This window comes from Nuphar pumila, chromosome 6, assembly GCF_984573655.1.
Source record: "Nuphar pumila chromosome 6, dmNupPumi1.hap1.1, whole genome shotgun sequence".
NCBI lineage: Eukaryota > Viridiplantae > Streptophyta > Magnoliopsida > Nymphaeales > Nymphaeaceae > Nuphar > Nuphar pumila.
Window position 1 is genome coordinate 84,681,532 of NC_143254.1, and position 18,059 is coordinate 84,699,590.

Below are 18,059 nucleotides of genomic sequence, written 5' to 3' on the forward strand. Positions count from 1 at the left end.
ATATTCATTTTCGCCTTATTTTCTCATATTTTTCCCAATTTTTTCAAAATATCGAACAATTTTCCAAAATACCTCATTTTCCATCTTTTGTGAAATATCTCCTTTTTTCTCAAAAACCCTGGATGATTTTTCCAAATTATCCACCTTTTCTTCAAAACTCCAGGTGATTTTCCATTCTTTCGTTCCTCTGGACTTTGAATTTCCAGCTTTTTATTTTATCCTGCCTGCAATTTTCAAAATTCTTATATTTTTCCAAAGTCTAATTCCAGTCTTTTTGTCTTTCAGTCCAATGGCATCCAGTCAGCTCGATTCTGTTTTTCCTGAGGGTCACATCTCTACGAGGTGTGACAAAGTATTCCTGAGCATCGAGCTCTCAGCACCGGACCCTTCTTCCCCCGGTGGTACTATGTCTGGTTCAAAAACTTCTCTCGTATGTTTCTGGACCACTTGAGCGATTGCGAGTTGGAACTGGCATCTGCAGTGTGAAAGTTGACAGTCAACGACAATCCGATACATGCGCTGGTAGAAAGATGAAATCCGCATACCTGCACGTTCTGGTTTCCGTGGGGCGAGATGACACTACTGATGGATGAGTTTTCAGAGATTATGGGACTGCCTGAGCCGGTCAGCCTGGAGATCCGTTAGAGCAGCAGTTTCTGATCAATGTCAAGGGTCTGGACCCCAAAGATGTCGTAGCTCGCATGACAGGGCGCAAGTCTTGGCCACTGATTGAAGAAAACGGGAATGAGTACGTGAGCCTGATCGAGATCTACCGACAGTATGGAGAATTCGCAGAAGTCAGCTCGCTGTCCAGAACAGATCGAGAGAGAATTCAGCATGCGATGGTTTTGTGCACTGTGGGACTTGCTTTCTTTCCAGACGGACAAAACTATGTGGATGTCAGAATAGTTCAGCTTCTAAGGAAATGGAGAAGTCGACAGACCAGCCGTCTTTCGATAGCCATGGCCGCGCTTGCTTTTCTATACAGAGGACTGACCCGCTTCACACTTGGAGAGTCCATCTTAGTCGAGGGATGTATCTATGCTCTTCAGTCTTGGTTCCTTCAGCATGTACCGACCAAAGCTAGTTCGTTTAGATATAATGGCAAAAAGCTCTTTCCAGTTGCACGGTACCGATTCCTGATCGATTATCTGCAGGAAGAAGAAGTAGTATGAGACTATTTTGATCGAGAATTATCACCTCCCAAATACACCTATGCATATGGCAAGAGATTCAAGCCGCTTGGTCCATTCTTCTGCGCTTATTATCATCCAGAGCGGTGTGTTTTCTTAGAGACAGAAGCGCATAGAGATGCGGCTGCTATCAGGAGTCGTGCCAGAGTTCGACCTTGCATCAGCACAGTGGTCCGGAACATACCATTCTGCCAGATATGGCTGGGATTCTATCATCATTCTCACTCTTTTCCCCGGTCCTCGTGTCTCTGCTGATCATTACGACTGGTGGCAGACTGTATATATGCTCCCTCTTTCTCAAGTCTATTATTGATGCAATCATATTTTTCCTTCAATAAAAAAAATCCTTCAATTTTCATTCTATCATGGTTTGACAACCTCGCCTAGGTGACAGGGCATATTTGCAGTTATTCGTTCTCTTCACAAAGAATGACAACGTGATTGTCGTAATCCCAGTGATGACTCAATCCCTAGTAATGGGATGTTCTTCCAATTATCTACCAAATTCTCATCAAATATTTTTCCTATATTCATTTCTATCCTGAATCTTCATCATCGAAATTTAATCATCCATTTCATTCTGTAGAGAGCATCAGTATTCCCAAGTGGTTCAGATCAGATCAAGCAAGAAGACACCACTATGTCAGTGCATCAGTGATTTTAGAAGCAGGCAAGAAGAAATGGATTCTCCAAGATCTGCCAGAAGATAGAGTCCGAATGATAAGGATGACATTGATCCTGCTGCATATCAGATATTCAAGAAAATGATGATTAGGATAATGTCTGAGCAAGCTGAAGACAGTCTCAGAAAGGCTCCCATCAAGGAGAAGACATCTATCTCCTCTCAGAATATCACTAGCAAGAGTAATGAGCGATTTGGCGCGTGTCTGCCCAATATTTTATTCTCGTTGATGTCTTCTATCGTCGTAGATTCAGTTCCAAGTATTCCAGATGTCTGGACGAAGAAGAAGCCAAAGAAATTATGTGAGAGGCACATGAAGGCATTTGCAGTGGTCACGTCGGCTATCAAACTCTTATCAAGCAAATCATCCGGGCAAAACTCTTCGTCTTGAAAAGACCCTTTATGGCCTCAAACAGGCCTCAAAAGCCTGGTATGACAGATTTAGTCATGTTATAACTAATATTGGATTTCATTCTTGTTTAACTGGCATTGCCTTGTTTATTAAGAAATCTGATACAAATATCATCATGCTTCTTCTTTATGTGGATGATATGATCATCACCGAACGCAACAAACAAGGAGTTATTGATATCAAAACTATTCTTGAAACTCATTTTGAAATGTTTGACTTAGGATTATTGAGATATTTTTTAGGAATTGAAGTTGTTTATTTCTCTCGTGGGTATTTGATATCTCAATCTAAATTTGCTATTGATATTGTTTCCAGGTATAGCATTACAGATGATAAGAAGGTGGACACTCCAGAAGTGGTCAATGTTAAAATGAAAAATGATGATGGAGAGCATCTTGATGATCCTACTCCATTCAGACAGCTTGTTGGAGCATTTTCTTATCTCTCCATCACTCGACCAGACATAGCACACGTTGTACACACAGCTAGCCAGTTTCAACATCTCCCACTTCTGTTCACATGGGAGCAGTTTTACGAATTATTAGATATTTAAAGAGTTCTCTCTCACAAGGTCTCTTCTTGTCTACATCATCATTATTAGATTTAATTACTTATACTGATGCTGACTGGGGATGTGGTTCTAATAATAGGCACTCCATCACTGGTTTCTGTATGTTTTTAGGTGAATCTCTAATATCATGGAGGTACAATAAGCAACAAAAGGTTTCTCTTTCCTCCACTGAAGCTGAATATACAGTCATGGCAACCACAATGAAAGTTGTTTGGCTCAGACGATTGCTTGCTGATATGGGAGCTGAAGCAACACAAGCCTCATGAATGTGCTGTGACAACAAGAGTGCAATCTATATTGCAAGCAATCGGACTTTCCATGAATGCACTAAACACATTGAAATGGATTGTCACTATGTCAGAAATGAGTACTTGCATAGAATCATTGATCTGCTATATGTTACGTCAGAATACCAATTAGTAGAATTCTTCACCAAACCTCTCGCAGCTCCTAGATTTCACTTTCGCTTATTGTACCGTAAGTTTAAGGGAGAGTATTAAAATGTAAAAAGCACATATATAATAATAATATATAATAATAATATTATTATTATATAATTTTGTATTTATATTTTTTATTTTCTTTATTTTCTTTTTGTTTTTAGTATTTAGTTCTATTAGAACTATATACATCTAGTTTGGTCAAGTTTCGATTGGAACTTAACCAACTCTCTAGCTGTTGAAACTAGTTCAACAGCTAGAATTCTATCCAACGACTAGGGAGAGAGAGCTCCTTATGAGCTCTCCTTAATCCTCTTGAATAAATAGGGGTGCATCCCCTTATGTATATTATAACTTGTAAATGCTTTTTAAGCATTTTGTTCTCATAAATAAAGTGTGTTATTTATTTTATGTTTTTCCAATTATACCCTGTCTTGTCTAAAATATCTTTTAGATACTTCCTTTTGAGAGATTCAAGTGCATTCGTGTGAGCCTACCATTTCATTACAAAAGCAACCACGCAGCCAACCTCGTCCATATTAACAGGTTAAATCAGCAAAATCCATTTTTTTCAATTTGCCTTTGAGACAGCAAGATGGTAGCCTGACATGCATGTGACAGGCAGTTGGTGCTTTGCATGCATCTCTCGGTCGTATGCCTGTGTTTTCAATTATTCATCACTGGAGATTGTTCATAACTATAATCTCACAAGAATGCATTCTCAGCAAGCAGTTATGCATCCACAAGATTAAAATATGTATTTCCGTTATAGTATAAGCATTTATCAACATAACATGTTGACCACACTACATCTTGAATTTCCAACAGGCTGAGAGAGAGCAAACATAACATTTAGATAACCATCCCAGAAGACATCTTACTACAACTAAAAATCTGAAGACGTGCACCAGTAAAGTTCACTTCACCATCAACCTCTTCAAATGCTAAACCAACATGACTTTTTGGAAAGGGAAAAGCAAAAGGAGAAACAGGATGAAACATCTCCACATAACCAGGCTAACTCCACAAAAGAAGGACGAGGGAAAACATTTCATCAGCAAAACACACAAACACATGAAATTATCAGATTGTATGCATCAATTCAAAACATATCAATATACTTACCGAAAAAATCAATCTTTATAATGTTTTTGCTCTTCAGTGTCAATAAGGTCATCCACAATATTGCAGACAACTCGCCATTCTTCAATCTAATGAAGATGAGGGACATCAGTATTGATGCACAATAATGCTTGAGCCTTGACCAATTCTCGAGATGATGTGGTTCATTTTGATCAGCTAGTTACCATACAAACTGCAGTAGTTGCTCTTTGAACTTTGAATGTATTAAACTGGTTCTGCAGTTTAGATCAATTTATAGGTAAAAATGAAAAATCATAGATATACAAAACCCGATTGAAGCAAATGCAAATCCCTTCATCTTTGACCAACAAAGCAATTTGTGAATACAAAATGTGTTATTCAACAGAAGAAGAGAGACAGTCAACATTTTAATTTTTCAATCGACATTAATCTGGTTCACTTCTACTCAGGACTTCCATAGTCCATAGTCACTCAACATTCAAACATAAATCAATGACAAGTTTTCCATCTTATGTTATATCTCATTTTCCATTATTCTTATTGATAAAATTCAATCGGTAGAAAAATGAGGACGCCATGCTTTTCATAAAAAAATCTAAACCTGAACTCCAATCCAAAAAAATTAGAGAGACAACCAGCTCAAGAGATGATGATCATTTTTCCTTTGGTGGCAAAAAATAAGTTCTGAACCCATGATTGCATTGTCCTTAATTTGAACAAAGCTAATAGTGTGACCCAGGACTGGTTCAGCTCAAGGTCTAACCAAATCTGACCTAACCAGATGGGCATTATCAGATCTCAGCTTGGACTCAAGCTTGGTTTTAGTCTTTGACAATCCCTTATAACATCTGACTCAATTAGCACCCAAACCCAAACTGATATACCGGTATAATAGTGACAGGTTTCAGATGGATACCAGATTCAAATACATTTTGATTTTTACTAGATTGGTATTTGAAAAAACTTTGCCATGTACGAACATTTATCTAATTGGATCATGTATCAATAAAGAATCATTAGGGATCATGAAAATGAATACCTTCTACTGTAACATTAAGGGCAATGCAAGCACATTCAAGTGAATCACTTTCTCAAGTTTTTGAGAGAATCATCCTCAGGACAGCATTTTTTTTCTCACATTCTAGCAAACAAGAGAAAATTCTTGTAATCATTTTCACACCCAAGAAGGTAAAGGTCCATATCCCTAAGAATGGTAGTCACAAGTCTGACCCGGTGGCTCCTTTTCCCAAGGAGAATGATTTTTAACCTCTTTTGCAGTAAATTCTAAGCAAATCGACTAAGCGAAAAAACTAGCATCTGACCTTTTTAATAAGTCCATTCTACTCCATTTATAACTTGGTTAGATAGGCCTTTTTAAAAGTTCCTATTCGTACCCTGTATCCGCACTCATGTCCATGCAGCATAGAAAACTATACGTCGATGATATAGTGATATAGTCTTGTGATTTAGGTATATATAAGAACTCCACCTACTTTATACACAGAATCTAATTATGTCCTTTGTTCAAAGAATGCTTTATGGCCTTAGGTCAGCATTTAAGGGTCGGTATGAACATTCAGCACAACCATGGATAGGTTAAGAGTCCTTGTCATTCAGATACAGATCTTCTTGTCAAGCCCACCCAAGCATGTGGCCGTGGATAACTTTGATGTTTATCAGGGTTTAAAAGGCTACCTACTCTTTGTATGGAATAAACATTCATAGAGAAAGTCTGCCTCTAACTTGACATCTCAAGCTGGTTACCAATAATCAACATTCTGATACCTTGGAGCAGTTAAATCCTTTGATGTAACCAATGATCAGATCAGACACCAGACTATGCCACTTTCAACAAAAAGTTAGTAGGAAAAAGCAATACATAAATATTCCAAGATATATGGCACATTTACAGAAACTGCACCTGGAATTTGATATGCAATGAAATTTAAACTTGTCAAGTATACTTTGGCACAGTCTCAGGGTTCTCTGGTTGTGTTTATTTTGCATCTGTTGGGAATAAAAATCTTGAACTAATTGTACCCCCAAACTGCACGTCTATTTTGTTCATACTACAATATCTTGCACATGGGGTTTTGTGCACACCATGATCTAAGTGGACATTGATTCAAACATAACCCAGTAGTGTTAACTTGTGATCTACGACCATGATGATGGTTGCCATGATCTAAGCAGGAAGTTCCACCTAAATCTGGTAATGTGAAGGGACTAGAATGTCCGAAGACTCTTAATCAGTACGTTAAAAGATTCTAAAGTGATAGACCAAAGATAGTTGCAAGCATATATTTAGTGAAAAAAGTGTAAACTGATAGCTTCCACCACTAGTCCCTAATATGAAAATCATGGTTTATGTTTTTAAAAGGAAAAAAAGAGTTAAATTGTCGCAGGGAAAAATCGATAACCACTAAAAGAGAAACCTAAATCGAAAGATTTATTGAAGAGGGCAGTCCAAATGAGAAAGCTAAACAAACATGGATGAAGTATACACATACAAATTATGTTTCTAATCTTGACGATTCTTGCGGTTCCAACTCCTCATCAAACTGTAGCAACACCGTTCTATTGTTACTTCTGAACAGAACCTTAATCACACAATCTGCAAATCACAAGATATACTCCAACAGAATGTTTCCAACTCATAATAAAGCAAATTCATTTACCATGTTCCCAACAGACATTTGAGTACTCAACTCTAATCCTTCCCAAAAAACTTCTAGAAGACCACTTCACTTTTTGCGGTGCTTAAAAAACATGCTTCGAGTCCCTTCTCTAGAAGCTTTCCCAAAATCATGCCTCTTTTTATACATTCCCACACCGAGGGAGCCCACTCATATGCTTGCCCTTCCAACACAATTGTATGTGCCTGCAACACAAGGCAAAGCCTATGTGTGAACATTTACCATTCACTTAATTCTCTCCTTCTCGTAGGGAATGTACTTCAGTATCTGGTGCTCCAGCATAATCCCCTACCTCTGCTACCCACTGTGTAACCCAAGAGATAAACATGTAGCATGCATCATCTCTGTTCTTACAACCCAATTGACTGATCCTGTTATCCACTGCAAAATACAAGATAAAGGTACCAACCGCATTAAAATCCATTCAAACCTCAGAAGTTCATGGCATAACTTCCAATCAATGATCTCCATACGCCTATATAGGAAGACACGCTTATTTCCACCAGTAGGACGAACCTTATCAGCATATTCATTGTTTACACTTTCCATCTAAATCCTTATTACTCCAACAAGAAAACCCGCATCGCATTCCCACAAACCAAAGCAAATCAGTTCCTACACGCAGCAGTATGTCCATCCTATAGACACCAAATCCAGCTTCTATCATTTCATCTTTTGCATGCAATGCTACTAAAAAATAAATGAACGTTATTTAACTCAAAAGAGGTAAAGGATCTCACTCCACGATATCAATGCAACGAATAAACTCTCTCACCATTCCCGTGTTTGGTTCCAACTAATCAAACAAAAGGGGGAAAAGATCACATATAACAATCTCATCAGCCCTGCCTAGCACAATCATACCCTAGAAAATAAAGATGAATCAGTAAACCAACCAAACCTTTCATTGAAAACAAGCAAGAAACAGAATCAAAAGAAATCCCCTCCTTCGTCGTCTCCCGTCGTCGGCTTCATCTCCAGAGATGAACACTCGCAATAATTATTTAGTATTGAAAGAAAGAATTGGATGCAAAATTTGAAATTTTAACAAGCAGCTTTTATATCAGTTTGCCAGCACATCTATTGTCATCTCTATACATACATATGGATATAAAGTGCAGACCTTTCAAAACATCTTGCGATGAGAAAAAAATCAATTGTGAAGAAAGGAGCAGACAAACTTTTTTTCTTTTTCAACTCTCAATAAGATGTCTCCGAATTACCAAAGAGAACAGAAGAAGATTCAAAACATAGCAATGCTCACTTCCAAGAAAATTGTATTTTTTAGTATCAAGTTTGTTGTGTGTCCCTTTTTCAGCTTATATAGCAATGCCCTTTAGTATGACTACCTTAGATTACTTACACTATCTGTCACCTATGATTGCCAGAATATGATGGCACGGCATGTTTCTCTAGTGGCTAGCCATACCAGTGAAACCTGAAATATTTGCCCCTCTGGCCTCTGCCAACCGCTGAACAGGTGATGTGTATATTTACTTTGTCTATACCTATTGTAACAACAAGCTCATTCAGCACGCTTTGTTCAAGTCAGGACATTATAATAAAGGCAAAATATGTTGCTAATGAATAGATGTTTACACTAGTGAAATCTTGAAATGCAGCTTTGATGAACTGATACTCAAATCATATATCAAGTTAATTTTTGTTATACATGTAGGCAAATTGTGCTTCCTTTATAGTGATTTTTTCAGCATCACAGTCAAATGTCAATAAACCATAGGTCAGAATAGACAGTTAGCCATATTTGTGAGCCTGAAAAACCAATTTGAGAGATTAGTAAAATCTAAGCATTGGTATTGTAGCATTTAGTTCCATCAAAGGGGTTCGCTTAAAATCATATACAAAGTCAATTGTTGAGATATATAGGTAATGGATATGCAGATAGAAACAGTGGTATGAGAAAGAACTCTCTTTTGCATACATGTGCACATGTGATGTTTTTGCTTGTGTAGTTATGCCTGTGTACCTGTGCCACAATGACGCATACAGGACACAACACAGACATACTTGGCATGGTACGCTCTATGCAACTAGGACATGGGAACAACAACATAAATTGTATTATATGTTTCTGTGTGTTGCATGCAAATGGTTGAAAATGGTTGAACATGCACAGGTATGTTTAACTTTCTCCTTCCTTTTATTGGGAATTGCTGACTATAAAAAAATCTTTTTGTCTTTGCAGGAGTATGTATCATGCCCTTCCACTGGATATAAAAACCTACATTGGCTCATTTTTGTCTTTGCAGGAGTATGTATCATGCCCTTCCACTGGATATAAAAACCTACATTGGCTCATGCATAAAGTATGGTTTTATTGTTAGACAACACACTTGTTCTTCCAGTAGTATGTTGTGGAATTCATTGTACTTGATTTTCATAGAAAATGACGGTAAGTTACTGTAATTTAGTTTATGATGTATGAGTAAAAAACTAAGAATCTTGCACAACTGTTTTAGACTCAAGCTATTTGAATCATTAAATGCCAGTCTTTTCTGTGAGCCCAACACCCACTCAGCACAGTAGGTTTTTTTGAGTTCTTTTTTCTCAAGCTATTTGAATCATTAAATGTCATTTTTCAAATTACTTGTTTATTTATTTTTTATGTATTTATCTTTTCTTTGTTGTTGACATGTGATGCATGTGATGACCTGCATCATCTTATGAGAACAATCTATTTTGTACTAATGTGAGCATGTTTATTAGATGAGAAGGAGAAGCCCGCGAGTTTCAGGTTTCTTGTGTCAAATGTAGCGGATTCGTCATTGGAAAAGGTGGTTCAACAATCTTCGAGTTGCATTTACAATCTGGAACTCGTGTTCAGTTGTCCCGTAACAATGAATATTTTTCAAGAACAGATAGAATCATTATGATAATTGGAAGTGTTAGTGAGATAGTACAATAGAAATTATACTTTCAAAACTGCAGAGTGAGGGTACCATTGTAATACAAGTTTTTTTTTTCTTATTGCTGGCATGGTTGCACAACAATTGTGAATTCAATATTAAATTTGTACATTTTTCTTGATAAATTTATGTTATTCAGTTACATGTCGAAGATGGTGATGATGGGAAGGGAGGCGCTATAATAAACTAAAATAATGTTTTTGTTGTTATCTGTCATGAATGAAACATTCTTTAGTTTTTAGATCCAATCCCAGATTTTTAGATTTTAAATGTTTTTTATGTTATGTATTTCGATCCAATTTGATATTGAAGGCAAAAATACATAATAAACTTGTTAAAACATGTAAAATGACCTGGTTGGAAAAGGAGTTGACTAAGACATATTTTGATAATGAAAGCATAACTAACAATGCAATCAATATGTTTTTTGAAACCCCCAATCCAGGTAGTGACGAGAATCTTAAGTCCATCTTTTGAAACCATATGATAAACCACTCTTAGAACTTGTTTAGCATGCGCTCTGCCAACCATAACCAAGATCCACTTTGACTTGAATATATTGGTTGATAATCCATATCCGGGTCAAAATCCAATTAGATATCTATATTTGCTGCAAATATCAAATTCAAAATCCATATTCGAAGCAAAAATCCAATTCAAGATCTATATTTGAGACTGTAATCTAATTTGAGATCCATATCCAAAACAAAAATCTATATTCAGGGCAAAAATCTAATTCGAGATCTATATTTGAGGCAAAAATCCAATTTGAGATCCATATTCAAGGCAAAAATCCAATTTCAGATCCATATTCAGAGCAAAAATCTATATTTGGGGCAAACATTTCATTAGAGATCCATATTCGGGGCAAAAATTCAATTCCAAATCCATATTTAGGATAAAAAAATATGATTTTAAATATAATTGCATAATTGGATCAATATTCGGGCAAAAAACCATAATAAACTTGTTAAAACATGTAAAATGGTGGACGAATCAGGTCATACGATCCAAAATGAAGTAATTTGACCCATTATCCATGACTGTCCAAGTTGTCGGTACATCGTCATCAAACAATGGATATTTAGAGCATAGCATTTGAGTACGGTCCAAACAAACATTGGACTTAGAACAGTTATTACAGAACGAACATAACCAATGTTCTGTTCCATTTTTTTGTTCATTTCGTCCAACCCTGGACAAGCCATCAAACATACCCTAAATACCCTCCTCTATCGTGGGGACAGGGCCTGTCAGTTGTGGGGCCCAAGGCCTCAATCAGGTGCTTAATGTGTTGGGCCATGTGATTGCACCTTATCTTGACTTGGTTGAAGTGCATTCACACCCATCTTTGACCAAGTTGACAACCTCTCTCTCTCTCTCTCTCTCTCTCTCTCTCTCTCTCTCTCTCTCTCTCTCTCTCTCTCTATATATATATATATATATATATATATATATATATATATATATATATATAAGCCATGAAAATCTAGGTTCATTATTACACTTACTCAAAAGAGAGTTTTTATTCAATTAAAAGGTGAAGTTGGCACACAAAAAAAGTGCTTCATGGAATCTTTTCCTCCTCTTCGTATATGTCAAGCTAAATTTTCTTCCTCCATGATGTCAACCCCCAATAGGTTTATAGAAGATCTACTACTACAAACAATTAATCTACTTGCAATTAAAGTAATTGAAATCAACATTATTACAAAAAATTAATCTGCTTGCAATTAAAGGAACCATTTGGAAGAACTGCCTCCGAGGGGATGAGGATAAACCACACACCACACAATCCGCAGGAGGGGGTGCGGTTATCCTCATCCCACTCACCCTCTGTGAGGGCTTTAAAAGCGCTCGCGGAGCCCCTCCATCACGCATCAAGTGAGCGACAAAGAGAGAGAAAAGCATGGAAGGTAAGAGAAAAAAAATTAGGAGACTTACCGGACGACCGACAACTCCAGGTAAGGTTTCATCTTCTTTTCCTTCTTTCTTTTTTTTTTTTTGATCTAAAAGAGGGTTGGCAGCCATGGCTATCGGCGAGTTGCAAAGAAGCAAAAAAAAAATAAGAGGGCACTACGATGGAGAGAGAGAGAGAGAGAGAGAGAGGGTCGGCCGACTGGCAGCGGTGGCCAACCCTTCTGTCACAGGGTGGGAAGATAGAGAGGTTGGCCTCTCTACGTCTGAGAAGACAAAAGGGGCTCTATGCCCCTTTTGCATGTTTTCTTTAAAAAAAAAGAACCTGATCGATCTGGGCGTGACCTAGACTAAGCCTGTCGGTCTGGGTGTGACCCAGACTGAACCTGTCGGTCTGGGTGTGACCCAGACCGAACTAAGTGAGTTAAAAAAATTTAGGTCAAACTGGTTCAGAGCGAATCAGTTCAGTTCTGAGTCGGTGTGGACTAAATCGAACCTGTTTGACTCAGTTGGACCAAACCGGTCTAGGTGTGAACCGAATCGAGTCAGGTCTAACTAGGTCTCGATTCTCAATACAGATACAGTCTGATATGGATTAAACAGATTCTTGATCCAGTCAATCTGTATCGAACCAAATGGAACTAGATCCAGAGAGATCTGGGTCTGGATCATGTCTGATTGTTCTAGAACTATATCAAAACTGGATTTGGATCCAACTGAGTGGATCAGTTTTGGATTCAGATCAGAACTAAGTTTGGATCTAATTTGACAGTTTTGTATCCATCTCAAAGCTGGATCCAGATCTAACTCATAACTGGGTGGATTAGTTTTGGATTCAAATTAAAAATGGGTCTGGATCTACTCAAACAGTTTTGAATTGAGATCATAAATGGATCTAGATGTAAATTATGAATAATTTTTGAATTTTGAGAATAATTATCAAAATGACCAAAATACTCTTGTTTGTACCCAAGATATGTTTTGGTAAAATAGGCATAACTTTGAACTCCGAACTCAGAATTAAGTGAAGTTTGGTGCGTTGGACTCATATCGTTGAGGAAAATCTCTATGTTCTCTAGTTTTAGTTAAAACAAGGGCACACAAATTGAGGTCTGATGAGTCATTTCAAGAAGAGTATTTTGGTAATTTTATTAAAATATAAGAGCTTATGTGTATTAATGTGAATATGATGTATAATGATCAGATCCTAATGTTAGAGCATCTTAAAACTCAATTTTGATTAGAGCCCAACATTTGTATTCGAGGTAAAAGATATTACAAGTAATTTTAGTTGTGAATAAACCCTTTTTGCATTGCATGTTATTGTAATGATGTGAGCCAACATGATTAGAAAGATGGCTCTTGAGTGTGAGCATGATGTGTCTAAAATTATCATGCATGAAATTGTGAGATAATTACATATACATGTTAGTCATGATATGTCATGCATATAAGAAAAAGATTATTTTATGATAGCATATATGTCTGATAAATTGCTAATAACATGCATCATGATGATATTATGATTAGACTTGAGTCTCTTTATTCTATTCATGTCATGTGAATGGTTATATTGAGATTAGCATACATAACCCTTTAAATCTCAAAAGTGGCGACCTATGGTAAGAGCTACCTGGTTCGCAGCCAGAGTGCAACTACCATAGAGAGCGGGTTGTCGGTGATTTAATGATATAGAGACTACATCATTGCATGCTTAGTATGAGATAAGTGTGAACCCTAATGTTATCCTGAGATTGAAAAGTGAGATCCATCATGATCATTTCACGATATCACTTGTGAGAGAATGAGTGAAATATGACATTGATATTGTGGTTCAGTGTGATAAACTTAATATATGACTTAGGGTTATACTCACACAGTGTTTGGGATTCTAGAAGACCATGGATGATTGAAAATCATCATAGTTAGGATATAGCATGAAGTATGCTGAGATTGAGATTGAGCCTCACCTTCCGGCTAGCTACCAGTAGGGTCCCCTTTTTGTTTCACTGCAGTGCCTGGTGCTCCGGAGATCACAAGGAGTGCAAGGTTCATTGTCTGACCAACATGTAGAATTGGGGTGTTCTACGTGAGTTACTACGCCTATAGACGACTATGACCGGTATAACCGACCTAGGGTTAGTTTGGTGTGACAGAGTGTTTGAGAGAGTTAATGAGAGATAATTAAAACATATAAACTTATGTGGTGTGTCGAAAACTAAACCCAGACTAGGGGCTTAGAGTCCACTACAGTTGTAAGTTAAAGTGTTTATTTGTTTATAATTATTTTTTACTGGGTTGTACACTCACCCCTTGTATAATTACAATTGTAGATTCCAGGCACACTAGTACAGGCAGGACGTGACCGACTACTTCTACTTCAGCAGAGCACTTGGTAGCTTTTAATTTTCTTGTCATTAAATATTTATGTATTGGTGATTTCTTTTGTTATAAATGATGAACATTGTGAAAGAAAGTGAGTTATTGAAAAAAGAAAAAAAAATTTAGCCATGTTTTCTTTGTATGCTTTCCCTCTGGGAAGTAATACCAACCGTACTCGAACTCATGAGGTCCGAGATCAAAGTGTTACATTTTCATACAGGTTCCTAATGAATGGGCATTCCCAAGAAAGGTAGGAATGTCATGCTTCCCAAATGCAACGCTGGGAACAATGGCTTGCTATATGAATCCCTTGCTTCTTGAGATGTGTTTCTGTAGGAACCTTTTCCAGCAGTATCAACCAACCCATTATGAAGGCGTTTAAGGGTTACACCCCCCCATAGTATTTTTTTTGGCAATATAAGCATTGTTGGGATGCATAGAGCTCTATATAGGGACGTTGTAGTAAAGATACCTTGGAGAACCTCCAACCAATGGAGTCGGGTTTCATCCCCAATGAGAGTTGTTGTAACATATGCATGAAGGTGATCCATTGTCGCAAAGCTTGTTCGAATGGTTGTCTCTACAATACTGTATCCCAAGCATTCTCCTAAGACCATGCATCCTCAACCAACATGAACTATCTCAATACAAAGCCGGAAAACTGAACATAAGGATTTGGTCCTGCAACCATAGGTCATGCCAAAATAGTGTTTTCCCAATGTTCTCAGTAGCAGTATCAACCCTGAATTGTTGGTTTGCAGATTCAGCTAAATCGTTCTATATCGGTTAAAAATAGATAAAAAAATGATTATGTGTCAATCATAACGTGACATGTGTTAAAACCATTAAAATAGATTAAAATAATATTTAAAAACTATTTTTGTATTTTTTATATTTATTAATAAATAGTTGAATCGATCGTGAATCGTATCGAAATTCTGCCGATACGATGCATATGGGTCGATAACATTGGTTCTTGCCATTTCTTATGTTGACTTTAATATCTTATAGAAATGGTCAAGAGCTCTTGTCCACCCTCTTCAAATCCCTCACCCTTTCTTTCATTTATGGTTTTTTGACCACTCTCATGGTCAAGATTTCAAAGCATATTTTTCTCTAAAAAACTGAGTAACCATGTTCTCCTCATGGATGGATACTCTTTGTTATCAACAAAGGAAATCCATAAAGTCCAGATCCTCTAGATAAGTACAAGGTTGGCAACAAATTGCACAAAATCAGGGACGATAAGGAAGCTGCTAATCAAAATCATAGGAAACAGTTTGGTCTCATCAGCTTTCCTTATCCATATCCTAAAAAAAAGGCAAAACAAAAGGCCTTCCCTAATCCTTGTAATTGATAACATTTTTACCCTCTCTCTTCATGTATTTATTCTTCAGCATGATGATGAATAAAACACACATAGAGTGAGAGAGATTCCTCCCATGGATGTAGGTTCTGACGAACCAAACCACATATATTTTTTTGTATTGTGAATTTTCCTTTATGCTATTGTAAACACCCCAAATTTTCCTCATTCATCCTCATACACTCCTTTTCAGCAGATGTTAGTCCTCTTATGAATCTAGCCCTAAGTCTGTCCAGTTTAGGTGTCGTTTCACCCCTTTTGTCAAAAAAATTACCATTTTACCCTTAGGCAACCTTAGATCCCTGACAATTAGATCCAGTCAAGCTCATTTTCAAGTTCAGAACAGTTAGAATGTCAGTCATTTCTAGCTCACCTGAGCTCACGATAAGCGAATCATGTTTATTTCTGAACATTTTAGCTAAAATTGGTTCATTTCTCAAGAAATAAGCTCAATTCCAGCTCGAATTGTAGCCAATTATCTTTGTATAAGTTAATCTCAATTGACTCTATCCTTCTGAGTCTAGCTTGAGCTCACCAAGAGTTCAAGTGGCTCATATCCAGTTCAATTCCATTTCCCTTAGTCTAGGAGTCCACTTTAGCTCATTTTAGCTCATTTCAGCTGAAATTAAGCTAACCCTTGTCAGTTAAGCTAGTGTTTGAGCTTTAAAATTAGTCCATCTTAGTATTACTGATCTTTGTTCCAGCTTAAACCCAGCGCATTTCCATGGTCCATTTCACTCAAGTGTGCATTTTCACCATTTCTCTGAGAATTGTATTATTTCTTGATCATGCAGCATAAGAGTTCCATCGAGTCAATGTCATTTTAGTTCCTCTAAGTTCAGAAACCCTAAGATTCAGTTTAAACCAGTCGAAACCCATTCAAACCTCATTTTCAATGTCACTCCATACCCTGCAAGGGCAAAATCATTTCTTGGATCATTTTCATCTGAAACTTCATTTTTATCATTCCCCTAGCTGATATAATTGCTAATATGAGCTCAAATCAATTTCTTTCCTAAAAATTTTAGTTATATCTGAGACCTAATTTATATTTAGATCGAATCCAATATCGGGTCTGATGTTTAAACCTCAATTTTTATCCTCGAACAGGAATGTTCAATTCCTTATCTCTGCTAGGGATCTGGGACTTCAAATCCCTCATCTAGGGTTTGCATTTTGCATCTCATTTCATACCATTTTGTATCATTTCTTGTTATTTCATATCATTTTATTGCATTACATGGCATTGCATGTCATTCTCGAGATCCAGTACTCTTGTTTTTCAAAATCTCCAATCTAGATTCAAGTTTTAAAACCTTCTTTCTAAATCAATTTAAAAAACCTAGGTTTTAGATCGATATTCACCATTTATCAACCCCCAGGATCTTATATTCCTTTATATTTTCCTTATAAAGCGATCTGGATTTGTTTTAAACTTATTTTTTAACTTGTCTCAATTCTCGGATGAGACCCATCTAAGTGGTGTCACTTCTGAATCATTTCCTTCATTTCTCAAATTTCAGAGTTTTAGTTGATTTAGGACTCTATCTTTTCGCCTTTTTAAACCCTTTTCAAAATTTCATTTTGGTTTTAAATCAGAGGTAGCCTTACCTCTTGCCTATTTCTTTCATTTTGGCCAAAATTTTAGAGTTTCAGTCAGACTAGGACTCTATCCTGGAGTTTCAGTCGGATTAGGACTCTAACTCTGACTTTATTTTCAAGAAAGTTTGTCAAAAACTTCTTCATTTATCTTTCAAAAAATTAAATTTCAAAATTCTAGGACTTTATTGTAGAGTTTCAAAATTTTAGGACTCTACTCTAGAGTCCCAGTTGTTTAGGACTCTAACCCTGATTTCGTCTTTTTGTTTATTTTCTCTAATCTTTGAGAAAATCTTTCAAAACCTCTTCGTTTGTCTTTCAAAAACCAAAATTTAAGAGTTTCAAAATTTCAGGACTCTAGTCAGGAGTTTCAGTCGGTTCAGGACTCTAATTTTCTTGAATTTATTCTTTATTTTTATTTTCATCTGTTTTAAAAAAAAAGCTTTTTTTAACCTTTATTTTAACCTTTTTAACAACTCAAATATAGGCCCACACAATTGGTGCCATATCTGAGAGAGTTTCAATTCGTTTAAGACTCTAGTTGATTTAAAACTTTCAATTTCAAACACATCTTTCATTTTTAACTTCTGTTGAAAACCTTTATTTTCAATATCGTTTTTGGAAAAACAAGTGGGGCCCACACTAGGTAGCGCCATATTTGAAAGTTTTTAGGTTAGTTTAGGTTTAGTCAGTGTTTTACTCAAGTTAGAACTTTGAAAAAGTTAAAATCGACTTTTAAATTCCATTTTTACCTTAGCATTTTAAACCTT

The 18,059-nt window shown here is 36.6% G+C and overlaps 2 long non-coding RNA genes across 3 annotated transcripts; one reads left to right on the top strand and one right to left on the bottom strand.

The window, feature by feature from the left end:
* Window positions 1-3,576: 3,576 nt before the first annotated feature.
* LOC149835007 (uncharacterized) lies at window positions 3,577-12,185 on the bottom strand. 2 transcript variants are annotated; one of them, XR_016432578.1, is made up of 3 exons: window positions 11,970-12,185; window positions 4,424-4,656; window positions 3,577-4,315 (listed from the first exon to the last, which is right to left on the bottom strand). It is a non-coding gene; the product is annotated as an uncharacterized LOC149835007 (long non-coding RNA). The 2 variants fall into 2 exon arrangements; XR_016432577.1 differs by lacking the exon at window positions 3,577-4,315 and having other exon boundaries at window positions 4,348-4,656.
* Window positions 8,504-9,934, top strand: LOC149835008 (uncharacterized). The gene is made up of 3 exons (XR_016432579.1): window positions 8,504-8,578; window positions 9,369-9,511; window positions 9,826-9,934. It is a non-coding gene; the product is annotated as an uncharacterized LOC149835008 (long non-coding RNA).
* Window positions 12,186-18,059: the final 5,874 nt, after the last annotated feature.